The 26,123-nt window shown below is 40.9% G+C and overlaps 1 protein-coding gene across 4 annotated transcripts in view; it reads right to left on the bottom strand.

Moving 5' to 3' along the window:
- Window positions 1–25,338, bottom strand: part of LOC112235851 (protein TANC1) — a 266,252-nt gene extending 240,914 nt beyond the window's left edge. For 3 of the 4 annotated variants that reach the window (XM_042316348.1, XM_024404398.2, XM_024404414.2), the window contains exons 1-2: window positions 25,204–25,338; window positions 5,922–6,035 (exon numbers count right to left, since the gene is read on the bottom strand). The gene's annotated coding sequence lies outside the window, so the exon portion shown is untranslated. The remainder of the gene's footprint in view (window positions 1–5,921; window positions 6,036–25,203) is intronic. The other variant, XM_024404405.2, reaches the window with a different exon arrangement.
- Between the last annotated feature and the right edge of the window lie 785 nt (window positions 25,339–26,123).

Genomic DNA, 26,123 nt, shown 5'->3' with positions numbered 1-26,123 from the left:
GTCCTCGCTACATACTTGTCATGGAGGGCAGGTAGTTTGCCCGAGGTGATGCGTTGTGCAGACCGTAACACCCTCTGGAGAGCCTTGCGGTTGAGGGCGGTGCAGTTGCCGTACCAGGCTGTGATGCAGCCCGACAGGATGCTCTCGATTTTGCATCTGTAAAAGTTTGTCAGGGTTTTGGATGACAAGCCAAATTTCTTCATCCTCCTGAGGTTGAAGAGGCACTGTTGCGCCTTCTTCACCACACTGTCTGTGTGGGTGGACCATTTCCGTTTGTCTGTGATGTGTACGGCCAGGAACTTAAAACTTTCCACCTTCTCCACTGCTGTCCCTTTGATGTGGACAGAGGGGTGCACCCTCTGCTGTTTCCTGAAGTCCATGATCATCTCCGTTGAGTGAAAGGTTGTTTTCCTGACACCACACTCCGATTGCCCTCACCTCCTTCATGTATGAAGTCTAGTCGTTGTTGGTGATCAAGCCCACTATTGTTGTGTCGTCTGCTAACTTGATGAAATACATAAGTATTTACACCCCTGAGTCAACACTTTGTAGAAGTACCTTTGACAGCGATTACAGCTGTAAGTCTTTCTGTGTAAATCTCTAAGAGCTTTCCACACTTGGATTGTGCAACAATTGCCCATTATTCTTATCAAATTCTTCAACCTCTGTCACTTTGGTTGTTGATCATTGCTAGACAACCATTTTCAAGTCTTGCCATAGATGTTCAAAGTGGATTCAAGTAGAGGTCGACCGATTAATCAGAATGGCCGATTAATTAGGGCCGATTTCAAGTTTTCATAACAATCGGAAAACAGTATTTTCGGGCGCCGGTTTGCCGATTTCTTTTATATTATTTTTTAAATTAAAATGTCAAATATTATACCTTAATTTAACTAGGCAAGTCAGTTAAAAACACATTCTTATTTTCAATGACGGCATAGAAACGGTGGGTTAACTGCCTCGTTCAGTGGCAGAACGACAGATTTTCACCTTGTCAGCTCGGGGGATCCAATCTTGCAAACTTACAGTTAACTAGTCCAACGCAATAACGACCTGCCTCTCTCCCGTTGCATTCCACAAGGACACTGACTGCCTGTTACGCGAATGCAGTAAGCCAAGGTAAGTTGCTAGCTAGTATTAAACTTATCTCATAAAAAACTATCAATCATAATCACTAGTTAACTACACATGGTTGATGATATTACTAGATATTATCTAGTGTGTCCTGCGTTGCATATAATCTGACTGAGCATACAAGCATACAAGTATCTAAGTATCTGACTGAGCGGTGGTAAGCAGAAGCAGGCGCGTAAACATTCATTCAAACAGCACTTTCGTGCGTTTTGCCAGCAGCTCTTCGTTGTGCGTCAAGCATTGCCCTGTTTATGAATTCAATTTTAACCGAAGTGAAATGGCTAGCTAGTTAGCGCGCGCTAATAGCGTTTCAAACATCACTCGCTCTGAGCCTTCTAGTAGTTGTTCCCCTTGCTCTGCATGGGTAACGCTGCTTCAATAACTTCAACCTAAAACTTCTTACCTGGGAATATTGAAGACTCATGTTAAAAGGAACCACCAGATTTCATATGTTCTCATGTTCTGAGCAAGGAACTGAAACGTTAGCTTTCTTACATAGCACATATTGCACTTTTCCTTTCTTCTCCAACACTTTGTTTTTGCATTATTTAAACCAAATTGAACATGTTTCATTTTTACTTTTTTGCTAAATTGATTTTATTGATGTATTATATTAAGTTAAAATAAGTGTTCATTCAGTATTGTTGTAATTGTCATTATTACAAATACATTATTTATTTTTAATCGGGCCATTAATTGGTATCGGCTTTTTTGGTCCTCCAATAATCGGTATCGGTATCAGCATGGAAAAATCATAATCGGTCAACCTCTAGATCAGTGGTTCTTAGCCTGGGTTTGATCGAACCCCAGGGATTCGGTGAGTCAGTCTCAGGGGTTCGGCGGAGGTCAAGACACACATCCGACTCATATGATTCGTGATGACACGCCCCGCTTGGCCATCATTGGCTGCAGGTGATCACGCTTGGCCTATCTGTGCTGCAGGGATTTTGGTGCGCCCAGTAGTCGACTTGTGACTGTCGTGATGGTATGTCTTGTGATTTCTTTCTTAATATTTTAATCCCTTCATAATTACTATGTCGAGCAAAAAAAGAAAGTGGTCGGACGAATATGTACAATATGGATTCACATGTATAACGGAACGTGATGGGAGTCAGCGTCCTAACTGCATGATTTGCAATGCCAAGTTGAGTAATTCTAGTCTAGCACCGCAAAACTAACAACACTTCCTTAAGCTGCATGGAGATGTAAAATACAAGAACACAACGCTCACTGAATTCAAGGTGAAGAGAGCCAGATTCGATGAAAAGGCTACTCTGCCTGTACTCGGCTTTGTACCCATCAACAAACTGTGCCTCACAACATCGTACAAAGTTGCGTACCTGATCGCAAAGCAGGGCAAACCACACACCATTGGTGAAACACTCATAAAACCAGCTGTGTTGAAGATGGCGAATATCATGCTGGGAAAAGAGGCTGAAGTTAAGTTATCCCAAATTCATCTTTCAAATGACACCATCAGCGACAGAATAGAGGATATGAGCAAAGACATCTTGGCTCAAGTAGTTGCAGATCTGATTTCAAGCCCGGCAAAATTCAGCCTTCAACTCGACGAGGCCACAGACGTTTCCAATCTAAGCCAGCTTGCTGTATTTGTGCACTATGTGAAAGACGACATGATAAAGGAAGATTTTTTATTTTGTAAGCCTCTTACAACAACAACTAAGGCAGCCGATGTGAAGAAACTTGTGGATGACTTCTTCAAAGACAACAATCTTTTGTGGGATATGGTTTCTGCAGTTTGTTCGGACGGAGCTCCAGTAATGCTGGGAAGAAAGTCTGGTTTTGGTGCGCTAGTGAAAGCCGATGCACCGCACATCATTGTTACGCATTGTATTCTGCACAGGCATGCGTTGGCAACAAAAACCTTGCCTCCAAAACTGGCAGAAGTATTAAATATTGTAGTGGAATGTGTGAACTATGTGCCAACTAGTGCTCTGAGGCACTGCATCTTCAGTGAGCTGTGTAAAGAAATGGGCTCTGAATTCGAGGTACTTCTGTACCATTCTAACGTTTGGTGGCGTCCCGGGGACAGGTGCTGAATCGTGTTTTTGCCGTGCGTGTGGAATTAGCCCTGTTTTTGCAAGAGCACCAACATTGTCATGCAGATTGCTACAAAAATTCTGAGTTCATTCTCATTTTAGCGTACATGGCTGATATATTCGCAACTTTCAATAATCTCAATCAAAAGATGCAGGGCGGTGGAGTCAACATTATCGAAGCGGAGGAAAACCTGAAGGCTTTTCAAAAAAAGCTACCGTTATGGAAACGACGAACAGAGAACGATAACTTCGCAAACTTTCCCCTGCTGGACGACTGTGTAAGTAAGATCGAAGATGTATCTGGAATCTGAGACATTTCTGTACCTGCGGAACTGAAGCAAGCAATTGCCACACACTTAGATGAGCTTGCAAAGTCTCTCGACGGATACTTCCCTACAAGAGAGTCATATCCAGCATGGGTGAGACAGCCGTTCACGTTTAGTGTTGAGACAACAGATGTCAATGATGAATACCTCGATGAAATCATTGAAATTCAGCAGAGCCAGGTTCAAGAGCAGCTCTTCAGAACAACAACGCTTTCAACATTTTGGTGTCAACAAATGGTAACGTACCCTGTTATTGCTAAGAAAGCAATCGAGATTTTCATACCGTTTGTTACAACATATCTTTGCGAGCAATCCTTTTCGAGGATGCTGGACATAAAAACGAAGAAAAGGAACAGACTTTGTTGCGAAAATTACATGAGAGTGGCACTTGCCAAGGTGAAGCCGCGCATTTCTGAACTGGTCTCTGAAAGGCAACAGCAGAAGTCACACTGATTTGCAGTAAAAATCATGTTTTGATGATTTTGTTCTTTGAACACAGTTCTTTGAACACAGTGATGACAGTGGTGAAAATCATGTTTTGATGATTTTGTTCTTTGAACACAGTGATGTTGACGCACGGTTCATTTTGTGCACCAGTAAAATATATACCTATGTTTTGAATTTGAAAAAATCATATTTTATTTTTCCAATTAAGGGTTTGGTGAATGCGCATATGAAACTGGTGGGGTTCAGTACCTCCAACAAGGTTAAGAACCACTGCTCTAGATTCAAGTCCAAACTGTACCTCGGCCACTCAGGAGCATAAACTGTCTTCTTGGTAAGCAACTCCAGTGTAGATTTGACCTAATGTTTTAAGTTATTGTCCTGCTGAAAGGTAAATTTATATCTCAGTGACTGGTGGAAAGCATACTGAACTAGGTTTTACTCTAGGTTTTTGCCTGTGATTAGCTCAATTCCATAAAAAGATTACAAGCATATCCATAACATGATGTAGCCACTACTATGCTTGAAAATATGGAGAGTAGTACTCAGTATTGTGTTGTATTGGACTTTCCCCAAACATAACATTTTCTATGCAGGGCAAAAACATTTTTTTGCAGTATTACTTGTGCCTTGTTGCAAACCTGATGAATATTTGAATTCTGTACAGGCTTCCTTCTTTTCACTCTGTCAATTAGGTTACTATTGTGGAGTAACTACAATGTCGTTGATCCATCCTCAGTTTTTTCCTATTACAGCCATGAAACTCTTTTTTACCCATCTACCAATAGGTGCCTTTGTGATTCATTGGAGAATCTTCCTGGTCTTTGTGGTTGAATCTGTGTTTGAAATTCATTGCTCGACTGAGGGACCTTACATATAATTATGTGTGGTGTACAGAGATGAGGTAGTCATTCAAAAATCATGTTAAGCACCCCTTTCCCTTTTCCTTATTGCACACAGAATGAGTCCATGCAACTTGTTATGTGACTTGTTAAGCAACTTTTTAATTCTGTACTTATTTAGTTTTGCCATTACAAAGGGGTTGAAGACTTTTTGACTCAAGATAGTTCAGCTTTTTATTTTTTATTCATTTGTAAAAATTATTGGGTATTATGTGTAAGTCAGTGACAAAAAAATGCAATTCAATCAATTTTAAATTCAGCCTGTAACGCAACAAAATGTGGACAAGTCAAGGGGTGTGAATACTTTCTGTGGCTGCTAGCAATAGCATTGCACTTCTGTTGTCATCTGAAGAAAACAATTTCATGACGAATGTGTTGCACTAATGTATTTTCTGTGAAGGAAAACTATACTTGCATGCCCCATATCACTCTATTGAAGCAAACAAACACTATTTCCTGTCAATGTAAAAAGCAGGTGAAATTGTTTAAAGCACATATTTTTTTTGTGGTCTGCATTTTGAAAATGCACATTTCTGAAAGCTAATCCGAACCCTGGTTTTGCTATGTTATTGTCATCTATGCACTGTTGAAAACTGTGTTTTGCCAGAATAAAAGTAAGCTACCGGAGACACAACTCTCGTCTGTCTGTACCTGCTGAACAGGTCCATAAACATCTGTGACTCTAGCTGTCTGCATCTGGGTATTATCCTGATTTCTGTAAAAAGTCACAAGGCAATGTTACAACTCACTTTTCAAGTTATTACATACAACCGATCAGAATTCGAAAGAATTCTTTATATATGGAGGACGCGCCAAAGTTTTGGAAACACATTACGCCATCTAGCTAACTAGATATCAAAGAATATTAGCTATATGCAGTTATCTTAGCCCACAAGCTAGGCAGCAATCTACGTTAGCTATTTAGCCAACTAGCTATTAACCTAGCCAATCACCACGGTTATGGTCGGCAAGCTAGAACCTAACTACTGGAGACCGGCTAGAACACAACTAAAGCATAATCGAACATTAAAAGTGAAGAGAGAGCAGAGACTTACAGATTAATGGCTGGGGCCCATCCGAAGGTACAACTTTTAAAAGCGTGCAGGCTGAATTAGCTACCAACGCCAGGGGGAGTTGGGCGCTTCACCGGCCAATGGAGTCAGTGTAATCTAAAATAGACAGATTCCAGATGTTAGTCAGCTAGCACGCTATCACGAAGCCAAGGTGGAAAAAGTTACAAAACTCCCATAGCCTACTTCACAGACAACATGCCGAAAAGTTGACAAAACAAATAGGAAAACAAATGAGGTACTACAAAATAAGAGTAAGCAGGTGTGTTTTTTTTCTTTAGTTTTGAGCCCACAGCAAGAAGGCACCATATGAGCTGACACAAAAATCAACACTGGATTCAATACTTCGAGTTTTTCAATTGAAACTATTATACAAAATCCTTGCCACCAACAGAATGCTATATAAACTCAACAAAAAAAGAAATGTCCTCTCACTGTCAACTGCATTTATTTTCAGCAAACTTAACATGTGTAAATATTTGTATGAACATAACAAGATTCAACAACTGAGAAATAAACTGAACAAGTTCCACAGACATGTGACTAACATAAATGGAATAATGTGTCCCTGAACAAAGGGGGGGTCAAAATCAAAAGTAACAGTTAGTATCTGGTGTGACCACCAGCTGCATTAAGTACTGCAGTGCATCTCCTCCTAATGGACTGCACCAGATTTGCACGTTCTTGCTGTGAGATGTTACCCCACTCTTCCAGCAAGCCACCTGCAAGTTCCCGGACATTTCTGGGGGGAATGGCCCTAGCCCTCACCCTCCTATCCAACTGGTCCCAGACATGCTCAATGGGATTGAGATCTGGGCTCTTCGCTGGCCATGGCAGAACACTGACATTCCTGTCTTGCAGGAAATCACGCACAGAACGAGCAGTGTGGCTGTTGGCATTTTCATGCTGGAGGGGCATGTCAGGATGAGCCTGTAGGAAGGGTATCACATGAGGGAGGAGGATGTCTTCCCTGTAATGCACAGCGTTGAGATTGCAGGCAATGACAACAAGCTCAGTCCGATGATGCTGTGACACACCGCCCCAGACCATGATGGACCCTCCACCTCCAAATCGATCCCGCTCCAAATTGATCCCGCTCTGAGTACAGGCCTTGGTGTAACGCTCATTCCTTCAACGATAAAGGTGAATCTGACCATGACCCCGGGTGAGACAAAACCGCGACGATCTGTGAAGTTATTTGGATTTTTACTAATTATCTTTGAAAGACAGGGTCCTGAAAAGGGGAGTTCATATGGGACATACAACAATCTCAGCTCTGCAAATTTTGATGCGAAGAGACAGAATCAATAGATCATTTATTCTGGTATTGCCCCTAAGTAGCTTGTTTCTGGTGACAGGAATGGCTAAAAATGTAACGTCTACTTCCAACTGACACCCTCAAACACGTTGATCCCCTGAACGCAGCTCACGCTACAGATCACAATCACCTGAATTCTAATCACCTGTTCACACACCTGTATGTCATTATCACACACTATTTAGTTCAGTTCTTTGCACCCCATCACTGTGAGGTATTGTTTGTTTTGTGACACATGTCTTTCAGAGCGATGTTTTTCCCTACCGTGTATGATAGTTTTTGCCTGCCTCACTAACTACGCCTTTTGCCTATTTTCTGCCTGTACTTTAGCCTATCGGATTTCCTGTTGCCTGATCTCCTGGACTATGTGTTGTATGTATTCTTGTATGCTTGTATGCTCAGTCAGATTATGTGGAACGCAGGACACGCTAGATAATATCTAGTAATATCATCAACCATGTGTAGTTAACTAGTGATTATGATTGTTTTTTTTACAAGATAAGTTTAATGCTAGCTAGCAACTTACCTTGTCTTACTGCATTCGCGTAACAGGCAGGCAGTCTCCTTGTGGAGTGCAACGAGAGAGAGGCAGGTCGTTATTGACACGGTGAAAATCTGTCGTTCTGCCCCTGAACGAGGCAGTTAACCCACCGTTCCTAGGCCGTCGTTGAAAATAAGAATGTGTTCTTAACTGACTTGCCTAGTTACTGACTTGCCTAGTTATTTTTTTTTTTTTTAAATCGGCGCCCCCCCCCCAAAAAAATCTCAGATTGTTATGAAAACTTGAAATCAGCACTAATTAATCGGCAATTCCGATTTGTCAGTCGACCTCTAGTTTTCAGACAGATGATTTCACTTATAATTCACTGTATCACAATTCCAGTGGGCCAGAAGAATACATACACTGAGTTGACTGTGCCTTTAAACAGCTTGGAAAATTCCAGAAAATAATGTCATGGCTTTAGAAGCTTCTGATTAGCTTATGGCTAATTGACATAATTTGAGTCAATTGGAGATGTACCTGTGGATGTATTTCAAAGCCTACCTTCAAACTCAGTGCCTCTTTGCTTGACATCATGGGAAAATCAAAATAAATCACCCAAGACCTCAGAGAAAAAAATGTAGACCTCCACAAGTCTGGTCCATCCTTGGGAGCAATTTCCTAACGCCTGAAGTTACCACGTTCATCTGTACAAACAATAGTACAAGTATAAGTACAAGTACAACGCAAGTATAAACACCATGGGACCACGCAACTGTCATACCGCTCAGGAAGGAGACGCGTTCTGTCTCATAGAGATGAACATACTTTGGTGAGAAAAAGGCTAATCAATCCCAGAACAACAGCAAAGGACCTTGTGAAGATGCTGGAGGAAACCGGTAAAAAGTAACTATATCCACAGTAAAACGAGTCCTATATCAACATAACCTGAAAGGCTGCTCAGCAAGGAAGAAGCCACTGCTCCAAAACCACCATAAAGCCAGACTACGGTTTGCAACTGTACATGGGGACAAAGATCGGATTTTTTGGAGAAATGTCCTCTGGTCTGATTAAACAAAAATAGAACTGTTTGGCTATAATGACCATCGTTATGTTTGGAGGAAAAAGGGGGAGGCTTGAAAGCCGAAGAATACCATACCAACCGTAAAGCACGGGGGTGGCAGCATCATGTTATGGGGGCACTTTGCTGCAGGAGGGACTGGTGCACTTCACTAAATAGATGGCTTCATGAGGGAGGAAAATTATGTGGATATATGTAACGGATGTGAAACGGCTAGCTTAGTTAGCGCTGCGCGCTAAATAGCGTTTCAATCGGTGACGTCACTTGCTCTGAGACCTTGAAGTAGTGGTTCCCCTTGCTCTGCAAGGGCCACGGCTTTTGTGGAGCGATGGGTAATGATGCTTCGTGGGTGTCAGTTGTTGATGTGTGCAGAGGGTCCCTGGTTCATGCCCGGGTATGGGCGAGGGGACGGTCTAAAGTTATACTGTTACATATAGTCAAGCAACATCAGTCAGGAAGTTAAAGCTTGGTCACAAATGGGTCTTCCAAATGGACAATGACCCCAAGCATACTTCCAAAGTTGTGGCAAAATGGCTTAAGGACAACAAAGTCAATGTATTGGAGTGGCCATCACAATGCCCTGACCATACTCCCATAGAAAATGTGAAAAACTGAAAAAGCGTGTGCGAGCAAGGAGGCCTACAAACGTGACTCAGTTACACCAGCTCTGTCAGGACAAATGGGACAAAATTGGGAATCTTGTGAAAGGCTACCCGAAAATGTTTGATCCAAGTTAAACAATTTAAAGGCAATGCTAACCAATACTAATTGAGTGTATGTAAACTTCTGACCCACTGGGAATGTCATGAAAGAAATAAAAGCTGAAATAAATCATTCTCTCTACTAGTATTCTGACATTTCACATTCTTAAAAGAAAGTGGTGATCCTAACTGACCTAAAACAGGGAATTTCTACAAGGATTAAATGTCAGGAATTGTGAAAAACTGAGTATAAATATATTTGGCTAAGGTGTATGTAAACTTCCGACTTCAACTATATATAGACAGGTGTGTGCCTTTCCAAATCATGTCCAATCAATTGAATTTACCACAGGTAGACTCCAATCAAGTTCTAGAAACATCTCAAGGATGATCAATGGAAACAGGATGCACCTGAACTCAATTTCGAGTCTCATAGCAAAGGGTCTGAATACTTATGTAAATAAGGTATTTCTGTTTTTTATTTGTAATAAATGTATAAACATTTCTACAACCCTGTTTTCACTTTGTCATTATGGGGTATTGTGTGTAGATTTAATCCATTTAAGAATACGGTTGTAACGTAACAAAATGTGGAAAAAGGGAAGGGGTCTGAATACTTTCCGAGTTCACTGTAATGTAGAGAATCATTGTACCATCTAAACTAGAGGTCGACCGATTAAGATTTTTCAACGCCAATACCGATACCGATTATTGGAGGACCAAAAAAGCCTATACTGATTAATCGGCCAATTTTTTTATTTGTAATAATGACAATTACAATAATACTGAATTAACACTTATTTTAACTTAATATAAAACATCAATAAAATCAATTTAGCCTTAAATAAATTATGAAACATGTTCAATTTGGTTTAAATAATGCATAAACAAATTGTTGGAGAAGAAAGTAATATGTGCCATGTAAAAATGTGTGCCATGTAAAAAAGCTAACGTTTAAGTTCCTTGCTCAGAACATGAGAACATATGAAAGTTGGTGGCTCCTTTTAACATGAGACTTCAATATTCCAAGGTAAGAGGTTTTAGGTTGTAGTTAATATAGTATTTATAGGACTATTTCTCTCTATACCATTTGTATTTCATATACCTTGACTATTGGATGTTCTTATAGGCACTATATTATTGCCAGTGTAACAGTATAGCTTCCGTCCCCCCTCCTCTCCCCTACCTGGGCTCGAACCAGGAACACATCGACAACAAACACACTCGAAGCATCGTTACCCATCGCTCCACAAAAGCCGCGGCGCTTGCTGTGCAAGGGGAATAACTACTCCAGATCTAGAAGCGAGTGACGTTTGAAACAATATTAGCGCACACCCAGCTAACTAGCTAGCCATTTCACATTGGTTACACCAGGCATTAGGCTTGAAGTCATATAAACAGCGCTGTGCTTGCGAAGAGCTGCTGGCAAAACGCACTAAAGTGCTGTTTGAATGAATGATTACGGGCCTGCTGCTGCTCAATCAGACTGCTCTATCAAATCAGACTTAATTATAACATAATAACACACAGAAATACGAGCCTTTGGTCATTAATATGATCGAATCCGGAAACTATAATTTAGAAAACAAAACATTTATTATTTCAGTGAAATACGGAACCGTTCGGTATTTTATCTAACGGGTGGCATCGCTAAGTCTAAATATTCTTGTTATATTCTTGTTACATATGTCATAATTACGTAAAATTCTGACAAATTAGTTCGCAATGAGCAAGGCAGCCCAAACTGTTGCATATACCCTGACTCTGCGTGCAATGAACGCAAGAGAAATGACACAATTTCACCTGGTTAATATTGCCTGCTAAACTGGATTAGTAGTTATAACTAGTGATTATGATTGATTGTTTATTATAAGAGAAGTTTAATGCTAGCTAGCAATTTACCTTGGCTTCTACTGCATTACACATGGCAGTAGGCAGGTTACTCGTGGAGTGCAATGGTTAGAGCATTGGACTAGTTTTTATTTGACCTTTATTTAACTAGGAAAGTCAGTTAAGAACAAATTCTTATTTTCAATGACAGCCTGTTCAAGGGCAGAACGACAGATTTGTATCTTGTCAGCTCAGGGGTTTGAACTTGCAACCTTCCGGTTACTAGTCCAACGCTCAAACCACTAGGCTACCCTGCCACCCTAGGTAACTGTGCAGTTGCAAGATTTGGAACTCCTGAGCTGACAAGGTGAAAATCTGTCGTTCTGCCCCTGAACAAGGCAGTTAACCCACAGTTCCTAGGCAGTCATTGAAAATAAGAATGTGTTCTTAACTGACTTGCCTAGTTAAATAAAAGGTATAAAAAAATATAAAAAATGAAATAACAATAACAATAATAATCGGAAATCGGCACCCAAAAATACCGATTTACGATTGTTATGAAAACTTGAAATCGGCCCTAATTAATCGGCCATTACGATTAATCGGTCGACCTCTAATCTAAACCACTCTGAAATACATTTTACATAACCAAAGATGATGTATTTTCAGCTGTTTGAAGCTGGTGTAAAAAAACAAGAGCATAAAACTACAGGTGGAAAGAGGCTGAGATAGAGACAGTTTAATAGAAAGACTAAGTTATCAAAACAATTGCTTATAGCCATTAGTAAATACTCCCGCTATTAGGTAAAGTTTATCTACATGACAATAAAGTTAATAACAAAATGTTTTTTCCAAAAATGTATGTAGGCCTATTTAAACAGTTTAGACAGTTATTTTAATTTTATGACGGTCTTCATCCATGATCGTCAGGTACATGGTTATTCAATTACCGTCACAGCCCTACCACAATCTCCTGAATTTTTGGGGATTCATGTCCAGAAAGTCACTTTCTGACCACTTCTACCATGGGCAAATATGTATGAAAAGTTTTGTTCAATCAAAAGGGGGTCCAGTCAAAAAGTGATTGAATTTAAATGGAACGACACTCTACAGACTTTCTCTTAACACACAGCATCTTCACCAGTTTCAAATCCCTACATGATTTTCTATTGTATGGATTTCTAGGTCAGTAATACATTTCATGGAATTGGCATCTTAACACAGAAGGGTAGATTGGGGAAAAAAAGCAATAGTCAGGACTCTGACATCATAGGGACTCTGAGCCGTTCCCTTTGTTTAAAGCAGATGTGCACGTCTAATAAATCACTCCTGGGTTTTGGCTGATGAACATTCCACAGGTGTTCAGCCTGAGCTTAGCCTAGACAGTTTGCGGATAAGACTTCATGGCCACTCATCACCACAGCAGCAGAGGTTTATTATTAGACTACCTCACACTGAACTTTTAGTAATATATATGCCTAAATACCTCTAACAAAAAGACCACAACTCAGCACTCTAATACAGGGGTTGGAACTGGTTCAGGGAACATAACCGAAAACTGCTGGAAAATAACAAACATTTTCAAAAAACAGAAACAGAACCGGGAACGCAAGTGATCCACCCTATTCCGGAACAGAACCGTTATTTTAAAAGCATGGAAACCGGTTAATATAATTATTTTACGTTCCAGGCATTTTTTCTAGTCCCACAAAAATACACAACAAAGTGCATACGCAAAGCCCTCACTCTGTCACTTAGAAATGTATTCCAGTGTTTGCCTGCCAGCTGAAAATCTTTGCCTGTGTGTGTGTGTGTGTTAAGCATACCTGTCCCTCCGAAGCATAGGCTACTGTACTGACATTACAAGCATGATTCAGAAGATAGGGATATAGATTTTTTAATTAGCTAGAGAAGAATGGATTAACTTTTTCAATGCTAGTTAAGGGTTCCAAAAGGGTTCTTCGGTTGTCCCCATTGGAGAACCCTGCTTTAGTTCCAGCTAGAACCCTTTTTGGTTCATGGTTGAACCCTTTTGGATTCCATGTAGAACCCTTTGTGGAAAGGGTGTTACATGGAACCCGAAGGAGTTTTACCTGGAACCAAAAGGGCTCTACCCAGAACCAAAAAGGGATATTCAAAGGGTTATCCTGTGGGGACAGCCAAAAATCCCTTTTAGGTTGTAGATAGCACCTTTTTTTCTAAGAGTGTAGATATCACGTTTCACGTTGAAGTTATTAACAACAAAAAGGTAAGATGTGTTTTAAATTCTGGTGCCGCTGTGCACACACAAGTTTGTTAGCTTGCTAGCTCAAAGGACATAAAGTTCCATAATTGAAGCCGCTCATGCTAGGTATAATTCTGTGGACCTAATTCAGATAATGCATGTCATAAGATGTCAAGCATTTCAAGCCTCCTCCTCAACCCCCTCTCGCTTTCTCCCCACCTACATAATTTCTGTTGCATCTTTCGCCAAAGGCTACACTTGTCTGTTCATTATGCATGTAAACAACTAGCTTGCCTGCTCTATCCGCACTGATTGCTGAAGTAATTTAATGAGCAAAATACTGTTGATTTCACAAGTTAAAAAAGGAACAGAAAGAACTGGTTTGAACCCGTTCAGAACTTAGTGGTTCTGTTCTGAATTAAATGATTGGAAAATAATTTTGGTTCCAACCTCTGCTCTCATGTAGTGTTGTCATGATAATAAAATATTTCTAATGATATGATACCAGGCCAAGTATCACGATACCGAGTAGTATTGCGATATCACAGTAGGGAAACCAGTGGCCTGGCGCCCTGTTTGCCCCATCCCCTGGATGCTTGTTCCCGTTTTCTAAACATTCTGCGCATGTACTACACCAAAACACAGTTCATGAGTAGCTGACCCTTTTAATTATTCCTGTGGCCATCAAATATGCCTAGATCTACTGTCAAGTTACCAGGTTGTTAGCTACAGTGCCTTCAAAAAGTATTCACACCCCTTTCCTTTTTCCACATGTTGTTGTGTTAGAGGTTGAATTTTTAAATGATTTAATTTAATTTATTGTCACTGGCCTACACACAATGATGTCAAAGTGGAACTTTTTATTATTTGTTTTGTACAAATGCATTAAAAAATGAAACGCTGAAATGGCTTCAGTCAATAAATATTCAACCCCTTTGTTATGGCAAGCCTAAAGTTCAGGAATTAAAATGTGATTAATAAGATGCAAGGACTCACCTCTTGTGTGCAATAATAGTGTTCACACCTCATGTCCACCAGAAGCATCAAACTCTTTGCATTCCGGCGGAAGTAATGTATTGTTAATGGAGCAGTCCGCAGTGCTACGTTTGGGGTGCCCGACTAGGCTGTGTTACTGTCAATGATATACTTTTATTTTGAAGGCTAACCGCAAAGTCCAATATTGTGGCTTAATCCGTATTGTGGCTAGATTCACAAAGATGGGTAACACCACCATTAATCAAATAAGAACTGTTTTAAAAATTAGGGTTATTTTAGATGATGACACCTAGCTATATAGTTAGCTAGCTAACAATAGCTACTGAAACAGATTGTTGTTTTTCTACGTTTTATGGGAAGAACATTGTTTGCATCCATGAGCTAGCTAGGTTTTGTTAATAACCAGCACTGTAGGTGTGCAAGACAACTTTACCAGTATCGTAGCATACGTATCGATGAATCGTTGTGACTAGGGTTGCACATTTTGGGGAATATTCAGGGGTGGATGACAGTGTTGTTAAAACCTCTTGATTCTAGCCATCCCGGATCCGGGATCATGAATACAGCCTCAAGCTCATTACCATAACACAACGTTAACTATTCATGAAAATCGCAAAAGAAATGAAATTAATATGCTAGCTCTCAAGCTTAGCCTTTTGTTAACAACACTGTCATCTCAGATTTTCAAAATATGCTTCTCAACCATAGCAAAACAAGCATTTGTGTAACAGCTAGCGTAGCTAGCGTAGCATTTAGCGTCAGCATCAGCAGGCAACATTTTCACAAAAACCAGAAAAGCATTCAAATACATCATTTACCTTTGAAGAACTTCGGATGTTTTCAATGAGGAGAATCTCAGTTAGATAGCAAATGTTCAGTTTTTCCAAAAAGATTATTTGTTTAGGACAAATCGCTCTGTTTTGTTCATCACGTTTAGCTACGAAAAAAACCTGTATCCAGGAGTGTAATTATCCCCGCAGCTCATTAGCATAACACAACTTTAACTATTCATGAAAATCGCAAATGAAATGAAATTAATATGCTAGCTCTCAAGCTTAGCCTTTTGTTAAAGTAGTTGTTCCTCTTGCTCTGCAAGGGCCGCGGCTTTTGTGGAGCGATGGGTACGATGCTTCGAGGGTGGCTGTTGTCGATGTTTCCCTGGTTCGAGCCCAGGGAGGGGCGAGGAGAGGGACGGAAGCTATACTGTTACACTGGCAATACTTTAGTGCCTATAAGAACATCCAATAGTCAAAGGTATATGAAATACAAATGGTATAGAGAGAAATAGTCCTATAATTCCTATAATAACTACAACCTAAAACTTCTTACCTGGGAATATTGAAGACTCTTGTTAAAACGAACCACCAGCTTTCATTTGTTCGCATGTTCTGAGCAAGGTACTTAAACATTTGCTTTTTTACATGGCACATATTGCACTTCTACTTTCTTCTCCAACACTTTGCTTTTGCATTATTTAAACCAAATTGAACATGTTTCATTATTTATTTGAGGCTAAATTGATTTTATTGATGTATTATATTAAGTTAAAATAAAAGTGTTCATTCAGTATTGTTGTAATTGTCATTATTACAAATAAATAAATACAAATATTAATCGGTATCGCCCTTTTTTGCTCCTCCAATAATTGGTATCGGCGTTGAAAAATCATAATTTGTCGACCTCTATTGCATACTAAATCTTGCATAGTTTGTTTTGTTTCGGTATGGCACATTGAAAGTGTATAATATTGCACTGATTCAATTCCCACAGTAGAGCGATATGTTGACAGTGTTTAATAAAGGGGAAAACTAGAAAGTTGAGTGAAGTTCAACCTCGTTCTTCTCTGCGCAGCTGACATTTCCTCTGCACCGTCCGAGGGGAGTTGTGCGCGCTTGCAGCTTAGAGGGAACATTGGACATAACACAGCAATTTAGCCTTCCATTTCTCTCTGCAGCTTTCTAAATACTTAACACATTTTTTTTAATCAATAACAGCTGTTTCATCAGGAGGTAAAGTTAAAACACACACACATTTGGTTGCACTCACACAGGCTTGGAGTCTCATAGAGTATTGTAGCCCACTGAGGGTTTTTATGAGAGTCCTTTCATGAATGAATTATTACCATGTCAGTTCGATGGAATGCCTCATTGAGTCAAATGTGTTAATTAAATGGTGCAATCATAAACTTTTGGCAGACCCAAATAATTGTGGTTTCTAAACTGGATGTTCTCAGTGAGCTAATGAGGTCACTGAAATTTCACAGGGTCGTACAGTAGCTTTGTTTGCTTGCACATTCTCTCTCTTCTCTCTGCCTGAGCTGCTCTCCTGTTCAGAAACCAAATCCTCCAGCAATCTAGCAAGGCAACTCAATATGCATCTGTCATTCTGTAACATTTTAATTGATGCTGAGAGGGAAGCAGGGCAATTAAATGGTGGTGTTAAAAGAGCTAAGGTGAGCAATACATGCAAACTGCTTTGAACCCTTGAGAAATTGTACATGCAATTACACAATGCCTTGTACCCTATAGGCTAGATACTGGTGAATGTAATAGCCTGTGTACAATTTGAAGATTAGACCTAGCCATTGTCAGCTGAACTGAGCAGATCATAGCAACAAGAACCAAGGATGAAATGATGATATATTGTTAGCTTCCTATTATTAACTGTGAGAGAATCCTTTGACAGACAAATAATAATGTATAGTTACACTACATGACCAAAAGTATGTGGACAGTTGTTCATAGAAGATCTCATTCCAAAATCATTGGCCACTCTTCTGGGAAGACTGTATTTAACCAGGAAAAGCCCATTTTACACTCAGTCTATTTCTCAATGGAGACCTGGCCAAGAAGGCAGCGACAATCAACAGATTTAAATATACAACTTTTTTTTTTTTTTTATTTTACCTTTATTTTACTAGGCAAGTCAGTTAAGAACAAATTCTTATTTTCAATGACGGCCTAGGAACAGTGAATTAACTGCCTGTTCAGGGGAAGAATGACATATTTGTACCTTGTCAGCTCGGGGATTTGAACTTGCAACCTTCCATTTACTAGTCCAACGCTCTAACCACTAGGCTACCCTGCCACCCCAACCAGATGATTCAGCCTTAAAAAAAAGCATTTACTCTCTGTAACAGAGTATCCCATCAATATTTTAAAAGTAATTCAGTGGCACTCACATATCTAGATGAAGCATGGACTGTAGACTATTCCATGCCTCTGGTGCACAAGACGAGAAGGCAGCCTTGCCTAATACTGGAAATGTCCTGGGGTCTTTAAGTAGCAACCACCTAACAGACCTGGTATGGTAACTGCTGGTGGTGAAGGAGACCAGATTACAGAGATAAAGAGGGGGTTTCCCTAAAATGGCATTGTATTTGTACACATACAAATGTAGGATAAATCTGAATAAAACACAAGACCCCTTTTGCAAACAGAGGATGGGAGTGTGATTACACATTATTAATTTTCTGTTTGAAACAAACAAACAAAAAACATCCCACTCAACTTCAAGCCTATGGAGGGTGGACTGACAACTAGAGGTCGACCGATTATGATTTTTCAAAGCCGATACCGATTATTGGAGGACCCCAAAAAAGAGCAGATCGGCCGATTTTTTGCATGTATTTGTAATAATGACAATTACAACAATAGTGAATGAACACTTTTATTTTAACTTAATAGAAGATTCACTTCCGGCGCCGACAGAGATGGCCGCCTCGCTTCGCGTTCCTAGGAAACTATGCAGTTTTTTGTTTTTTTACGTGTTATTTCTTACACTAGTACCCCAGGTCATCTTAGGTTTCATTACATACAGCCGAGAAGAACTACTGAATATAAGATCAGCGTCAACTCACCATCAGTACGACCAAGAATATGTTTTTCGCGATGCGGATCCTGTGTTCTGCCTTACAACCAGTGTAACGGAGTGGATTACATGCAGCGACCCGAAAAAACGACTCAGAAAAAGAGGGAAACGAAGCGGTCTTCTGGTCAGACTCCGGAGACGGGCACATCGTGCACCACTCCCTAGCATTCTTCTCGCCAATGTCCAGTCTCTTGACAACAAGGTTGATGAAATCCGAGCAAGGGTAGCATTCCAGAGGGACATCAGAGACTGCAACGTTCTCTGCTTCACGGAAAAATGGCTAACTGGAGAGACGCAATCCGAAGCGGTGCAGCCAGCGGGTTTCTCCACGCATCGCGCGGACAGAAACGAACATCTTTCTGGTAAGAAGAGGGGCGGGGGCGTATGCCTTATGACTAACGTGACATGGTGTGATGACAGAAACATACAGGAACTCAAATCCTTCTGTTCACCTGATTTAGAATTCCTCACAATCAAATGTAGACCGCATTATCTACCAAGAGAATTCTCTTCGATTATAATCACAGCCGTATATATCCCCCCCCAAGCAGACACATCGATGGCTCTGAACGAACTTTATTTAACTCTCTGCAAACTGGAAACGATTTATCCGGAGGCTGCATTCATTGTAGCTGGGGATTTTAACAAGGCTAATCTGAAAACAAGACTCCCTAAATTTTATCAGCATATCGATTGCGCAACCAGGGGTGGAAAGACCCTGGATCATTGTTACTCTAACTTCCGCGACGCATATAAGGCCCTGCCCCGCCCCCTTTCGGAAAAGCTGACCACGACTCCATTTTGTTGATCCCTGCCTACAGACAGAAACTAAAACAAGAGGCTCCCACGCTGAGGTCTGTCCAACGCTGGTCCGACCAAGCTGACTCCACACTCCAAGACTGCTTCCATCATGTGGACTGGGAGATGTTTCGTATTGCGTCAGACAACAACATTGACGAATACGCTGATTCGGTGTGCGAGTTCATTAGAACGTGCGTTGAAGATGTCGTTCCCATAGCAACGATTAAAACATTCCCTAACCAGAAACCTTGGATTGATGGCAGCATTCGTGTGAAACTGAAGGCACGAACCACTGCTTTTAATCAGGGCAAGGTGTCTGGTAACATGGCTGAATACAAACAGTGCAGCTATTCCCTCCGCAAGGCTATCAAACAAGCTAAGCGCCAGTACAGAGACAAAGTAGAATCTCAATTCAACGGCTCAGACACAAGAGGCATGTGGCAGGGTCTACAGTCAATCACGGACTACAGGAAGAAACCCAGCCCAGTCACGGACCAGGATGTCTTGCTCCCAGGCAGACTAAATAACTTTTTTGCCCGCTTTGAGGACAATACAGTGCCACTGACACGGCCTGCAACGAAAACATGCGGTCTCTCCTTCACTGCAGCCGAAGTGAGTAAGACATTTAAACGTGTTAACCCTCGCAAGGCTGCAGGGCCAGACGGCATCCCCAGCCGCGCCCTCAGAGCATGCGCAGACCAGCTGGCCGGTGTGTTTACGGACATATTCAATCAATCCCTATACCAGTCTGCTGTTCCCACATGCTTCAAGAGGGCCACCATTGTTCCTGTTCCCAAGAAAGCTAAGGTAACTGAGCTAAACGACTACCGCCCCGTAGCACTCACATCCGTCATCATGAAGGGCTTTGAGAGACTAGTCAAGGACCATATCACCTCCACCCTACCTGACACCCTAGACCCACTCCAATTTGCTTACCGCCCAAATAGGTCCACAGACGATGCAATCTCAACCACACTGCACACTGCCCTAACCCATCTGGACAAGAGGAATACCTATGTGAGAATGCTGTTCATCGACTACAGCTCGGCATTCAACACCATAGTACCCTCCAAGCTCGTCATCAAGCTCGAGACCCTGGGTCTCGACCCCGCCCTGTGCAACTGGGTTCTGGACTTCCTGACGGGCCGCCCCCAGGTGGTGAAGGTTGGAAACAACATCTCCACTTTGCTCATCCTCAACACTGGGGCCCCACAAGGGTGCGTGCTCAGCCCCCTCCTGTACTCCCTGTTCATCCATGACTGCGTGGCCATGCACGCCTCCAACTCAATCATTAAGTTTGCAGACGACACAACAGTATTAGTGTTGATTACCAACAACGACGAGACAGCCTACAGGGAGGAGGTGAGGACTCTCAGAATGTGGTGTCAGGAAAATAACCTCTCACTCAACGTCAACAAAACAAAGGGGATGATCGTAGACTTCAGGAAAAAGCAGAAGGAGCACCCCCCTATTCACATTGACGGTAGAGCAGTGGAGAAGGTGAAAAGTTTTAAGTTCCTTGGGGGTACACATCACTGACAAACTGAAACGGTCCAGCCACACAGACAGTGCCTCTTCAACCTCAGGCTTGTCACCTAAAACCATCACAAACCTTTACAGTTGAGAGCATCCTGTCGGGCTGTATCACCGCCTGGTACGGCAACTGCATCACCCACAACCGCAGGGCTCTCCAGAGGTGTTGCAGTCTGCACAACGCATCATCTGTACCTGCCCTCCAGGACACCTACAACACCTGATGTCACCGGAAGGCCAAAAAGATCATCAAGGACAACAACCATCCGAGCCAATGCCTGTTCACACCACTATCATCTAGATGGCAAGGTCAGTACAGGTGCATCAAAGCTGGGACCAAGAGACTGCAGCTTCTATCTCAAGGCCATCAGACCGTTAAACAGCCATTACCAGCACAGAGAGGCTGCTACCTATATACAGACTTAAAATCATTGGCCACTTTAATAAATGGAACACTAGTCACTTTAATAATGCCACTTTAACAATGTTTACATATATTGCATTACTCATCTCATATGTACAGTTTATACTGTATTCTATACTATCTATTGCATCTTAGCCTATGCCACTCTGAAATTGTTCATCCATATATTTATACATTCTTATAAATATATAGGCTCAAGCATTTCACTACACTCACAATAACATCTGCTCACCATGTGTACGTGACCAATAACATTTGATTTGATTTGAGTCTGTTTCTGCAGTTGCAGTAACATGGATGCTTCTCACCTTGATGAAACTTTGTTGCTCCTTGCTGAAACAAGCAAGGTGTTGTAGCAAACGAGTCTGCGGTTGCCTAGGCAACACCCCCCACAATGCAGCAGCAGCACATATAGAAATAGAATGAATAGAACTGGCTTGGAACCTGCAATCCTGGTAATTTAACTGGTAAACTCATGGGTACACTCGCAGTGAGAGGAGAAAATGTGCTATTCTAACAGTTATTATGGTCATTTGGCTGACCGTCAACCAAAATTCCATGACCATCACAGCCCTAGTGTCAACCCATATCTTTACACCGGCATTAGCGCACAACCAGGTTCACGGAGAATCCTTCCAATAACATTTCATTTTACAAAACCAACTCACACGGAAAGCTCTGAAAACAAACAGCACACACTTTCCCTGTTTTTGCGACACAAAACAATTCTGGTGAACAATTTTCTGGTAATGAGGGTCCTTTAAACCCAATGAAACTCTTCATGTCAGTAGACATTCAATATTGCTGCTTCTTACTGGAAAAATGTGCCACATAATGTGGTAGAATAATTTGCTACATAATGTGGACAGTGTTTGGACATCCTGGCCTGAACACTGTCAGGTCAGTGGCTCCATTGACTGTCTCCTCACCCCCAAATTGTCTCCTTGGTTCCACTCCCTTGTTACTGGGTAACTGGCTATGAACCATGGGAACCAGGTTCTCTACTGTGACTACAAACCTCGGCACTTTAAAGGCTACATACAGTAACTTTGCAAATGACATATAACATTTGTTTTCTTCAGATAAACTATTATGACAGTGCACACTTCAGTCCAGTCATCACAAGCAAGCACCTGTCAGCTGCAGTCAGTCACCTGTTGTGGAGCTGGAAATATTTTTAACCTTTGATGTCATGATTGTGAAATGGATAATAGGCTAACTCTAAAGGTTATGGATATAGAAATGTTTAATAGAGAAGAGACAAGCTTTTATCTTATCATATGTAAGGCCAACTGAACTGTAGTGACTAAGAAGGTCACAACAACCAAATGGTTTGAATTCATCTGAACTTTGTGTCAGACTCAAAGCACTTTCCAGGTAGCCTACCATCACAAAGTTCAGTGAGGACATGCTATGTTCATTCAATTAATCTGCCCCTTTTCATCAAAATGGAAACGGACCTTTCAGCATGAAGAACGTTTCAGAAAGAACTACAATAACTTTTTAAAGCATCTGAGGTTTACATGAGTTCCAAAAAGCAAGGAAGTGTCTTATGTAAACACAGAACAAACTTACTTCAACATGACTCAAACCAAGGGTGAGCAAGTATACTGCATATGGGTTGGGTCTTGACTAGAGGTCGACCGATTAATCGGAATGGCCGATTAATTATGGCTGATTTCAAGTTTTCATAACAATCAGAAATCTGTATTTTTGAGCGCCGATTTGCCGATTTTTTTTAAATACTTTTTTTTTTATACCTTTATTTAACTAGGCAAGTCAGTTAAGAACATATTCTTATTTTCAATGACGGCCTAGGAACGGTGGGTTAACTGCCTTGTTCAGGTGCAGAACGACAGATTTTCACCTTGTCAGCTCGGGGGATCCAATCTTGCAACCTTACAGTTAACTAGTCCAACGCAATAACGACCTGCCTCTCTCTCGTTGCACTCCACAAGGAGACTGCCTGTTACGCATATGCAGTAAGCCAAGGTAAGTTGCTAGCTAGCATTAAACGTATCTTATAAAAAACAATCAATCATAATCACTAGTTAACTACACATGGTTGATGATATTACTAGATATTATCTAGCGTGTCCTGCATTGTATATAATCTGACTGAGCATACAAGCATACAAGTATCTAAGTATCTGACTGAGCGATGGTAGGCAGAAGCAGGCGCGTAAACATTCATTCAAACAGCACTTGCGTGCATTTTGCCAGCAGCTCTTCGTAGTGCGTCAACCATTGCGCTGTTTATGAATTCAATTTTATCAACTCCCGAGATGAGGCTCTTGTAACCGAAGTGAAATGGCTAGCTAGTTAGCGCACGCTAATTGTCGTTGTGTTGCTGGTTCGAGCCCAGGGAGGAGCGAGGAGAGGGACGGAAGCTATACTGTTACACTGGCAATACTAAAGTGCCTATAAGTACATCCAATAGTCAAAGGTTAATGAAATACAAATGGTATAGAGGGAAATAGTCCTATAATTCCTATAATAACTACAACCTGAAATGTCTTACCTGGGAATATTGAAGACTCGTGTTAAAAGGAATCACCAGCTTTCATATGTTCTCATGTTCTGAGCAAGGAACTGAAACGTTAGCTTTCTTACATAGCACATATTGCACTTTTACTTTCTTCTCCAACACTTTGTTTTTGCATTATTTAAACCAAATTGAACATGTTTCATTATTTACTTGAGGCTAAATTGATTTTATTGACGTATTATATTAAGTTAAAATAAGTGCTGATTCAGTATTGTTGTAATTGTCATTATTACAAATTGTAAAAAATATAATCGTCCGATTAATTGGTGTCGGCTTTTTTGGCCCTCCAATAATCGGTATTGGTGTTGAAAAATCATAATCGGTCGACCTCTAGTCTTGACTTCAAAACCACCACCTCATATACATTTCAAGCATCAAACAAGACCACATTACTATGTAATAAACTATTTCTGATCCATTAAAAACAGGATATCATTTTAGCACTTAACATTACAGAATATAATGAAGTGCAATAGCATTGTTAATGGTATGGTAACAAGTTAGTTTCTCACAATAAACACGGGAATAACCCACATAAACCTACTTGGTTTTATTATAGAGGTGTAACAACACAAGAACAGTATGGTAAAATGGAAGGTTTTGAGAATAGGGTTAAAAAGGGGTGGGATACCTGTTATTCTAGTTACTATGGCACACAGTGTGTGGCGTTTTACATTTAAAAAAATATAATTCGTCTATACTGTACTTAAATTAATTGGTATCTGGTCAAATAATGGTTTTCGTTGTGTGTAACTAACGTGTTACTATACCATTACATGTTATTCCTAGTAGTAGCAAAGCCAACAGCTGTTGTTGTTTTTTTTGTCTCTTGTAGGAATGCATTGCTGACAGTTTACACATTTCCCAAGCACGCCAAAATGAGCGGCAATTTCAGCGTGAGACTATAAAATCAAATAAGGCCAACCGGATTTAGTTCAGCAAGGTTCTGAGTGGCCTGATAACAGCGACAAAACCTGACAAGTTGCACAGCTAACGTTTTTGAACATACGTTTAAGCTATGGTTGGACTCAATAGAAATGTCTAAAGATTTTAGTTAAGACTTAACAGTTTGACTTAAAGCTCGAGCTGTCAACCAGCGCACTTTCACAAGAACCTCCCCTCACACTTTGCTCAACAAATAATTGATTTTAAAGTGAGGCCCTATCGCTCACTATTAAACACACTTCCCGCATAATAGCAATAGACATGTTTATTTAACGCTCTGTTTCTTTCTTCAATGTGAACTCACAGCGCTTCCAGTCAAACACGTTTCCAACGTATTCATCCTCCTTGCTAACTCTTCCTCCACTAGACAGCCTGAGAAAAGCCGAAACTAAACTCTCCAAATAGCTCGCTAAGTTAGTCTACTTTCTCTCCTCAAACCTAACTAAACACAGTCCAAGCTGTACTTGATAGTTTCTCTAAAGACGAACACACTGAACTTGAGTCAAAATATTTACCTGGGAAATGTCATGGATATCTCAGTAGGAAAAGTTTTCCAACGGCTTAACTCCACATGAATCCTCTGATGGACCAAAGGTACTGCGCGAGCTCCTCCTTCTCTCCATGAGGTCATTTATAACCTTGGTCGTGCGCGCAACTGCGCATCGACTGCAGTGCACGGTACTGGTAACCATGCAGACCACCATGCATAGTGCATGCCTAAAGTGCATAATCGTATTTAATCAAAGTACAGTAGTGATGCGCATTAACAAAGCCCTTTGCTGTTGTTTTGTTGTTGTTACGTTTATTCTATGTAGGCCGACAGACATTACATTTGCGAAACATATTTGATGTGGTGTAAAATGACTTGCTGAACGAAGATTGCTGGATTAGTGTTTCATTGAGTGATATTTAATGTGAAGTAAATTAGAAGTGCTTTAGGCTTGCTTTTTATACCATTATAGTCAGGTCAATGGCGACACCGTGAGGCACAAACTGCTATCTCAATCAACTGTCTTTTCAAGTATTTTCAATTTTCAGGACGGAAGTGACCGGTCTGAAATAAAAAATGTGCAACTTTTAAAACATTTTTTTTTATGTGGAAGCTCCCGAGTGGCACATTAGTCTAAGGCACTGCATCTCAGTGCAAGAGGCGTCACTACAGACACCCTGGTTCGAATCCAGGCTGCATCACATCTGGCTGTGATTGGAAGTCCCATAGGGCGGTGCACAATTGGCCCAGCAGCATTATTGTAAATAATAATTTGTTCTTAACTGACTTGCCTTGTTAAATAAAGGTTAAATACAAGCAAAAAAATGTATTCCCACTTCCTTGTCACACCCATACACGTGGCCCATCCTGGTGTAAAAACTTAAGTAGAATATACAAGGACAAACAACCACAGAAGTAGCCTGTACACCACAATGGATACTAGAA

Source organism: Oncorhynchus tshawytscha, linkage group LG03 (genome assembly GCF_018296145.1).
Source record: "Oncorhynchus tshawytscha isolate Ot180627B linkage group LG03, Otsh_v2.0, whole genome shotgun sequence".
In the NCBI taxonomy this organism is placed as follows: Eukaryota; Metazoa; Chordata; class Actinopteri; order Salmoniformes; family Salmonidae; genus Oncorhynchus; species Oncorhynchus tshawytscha.
This window is presented reverse-complemented; position numbering and strand designations above follow the sequence as displayed.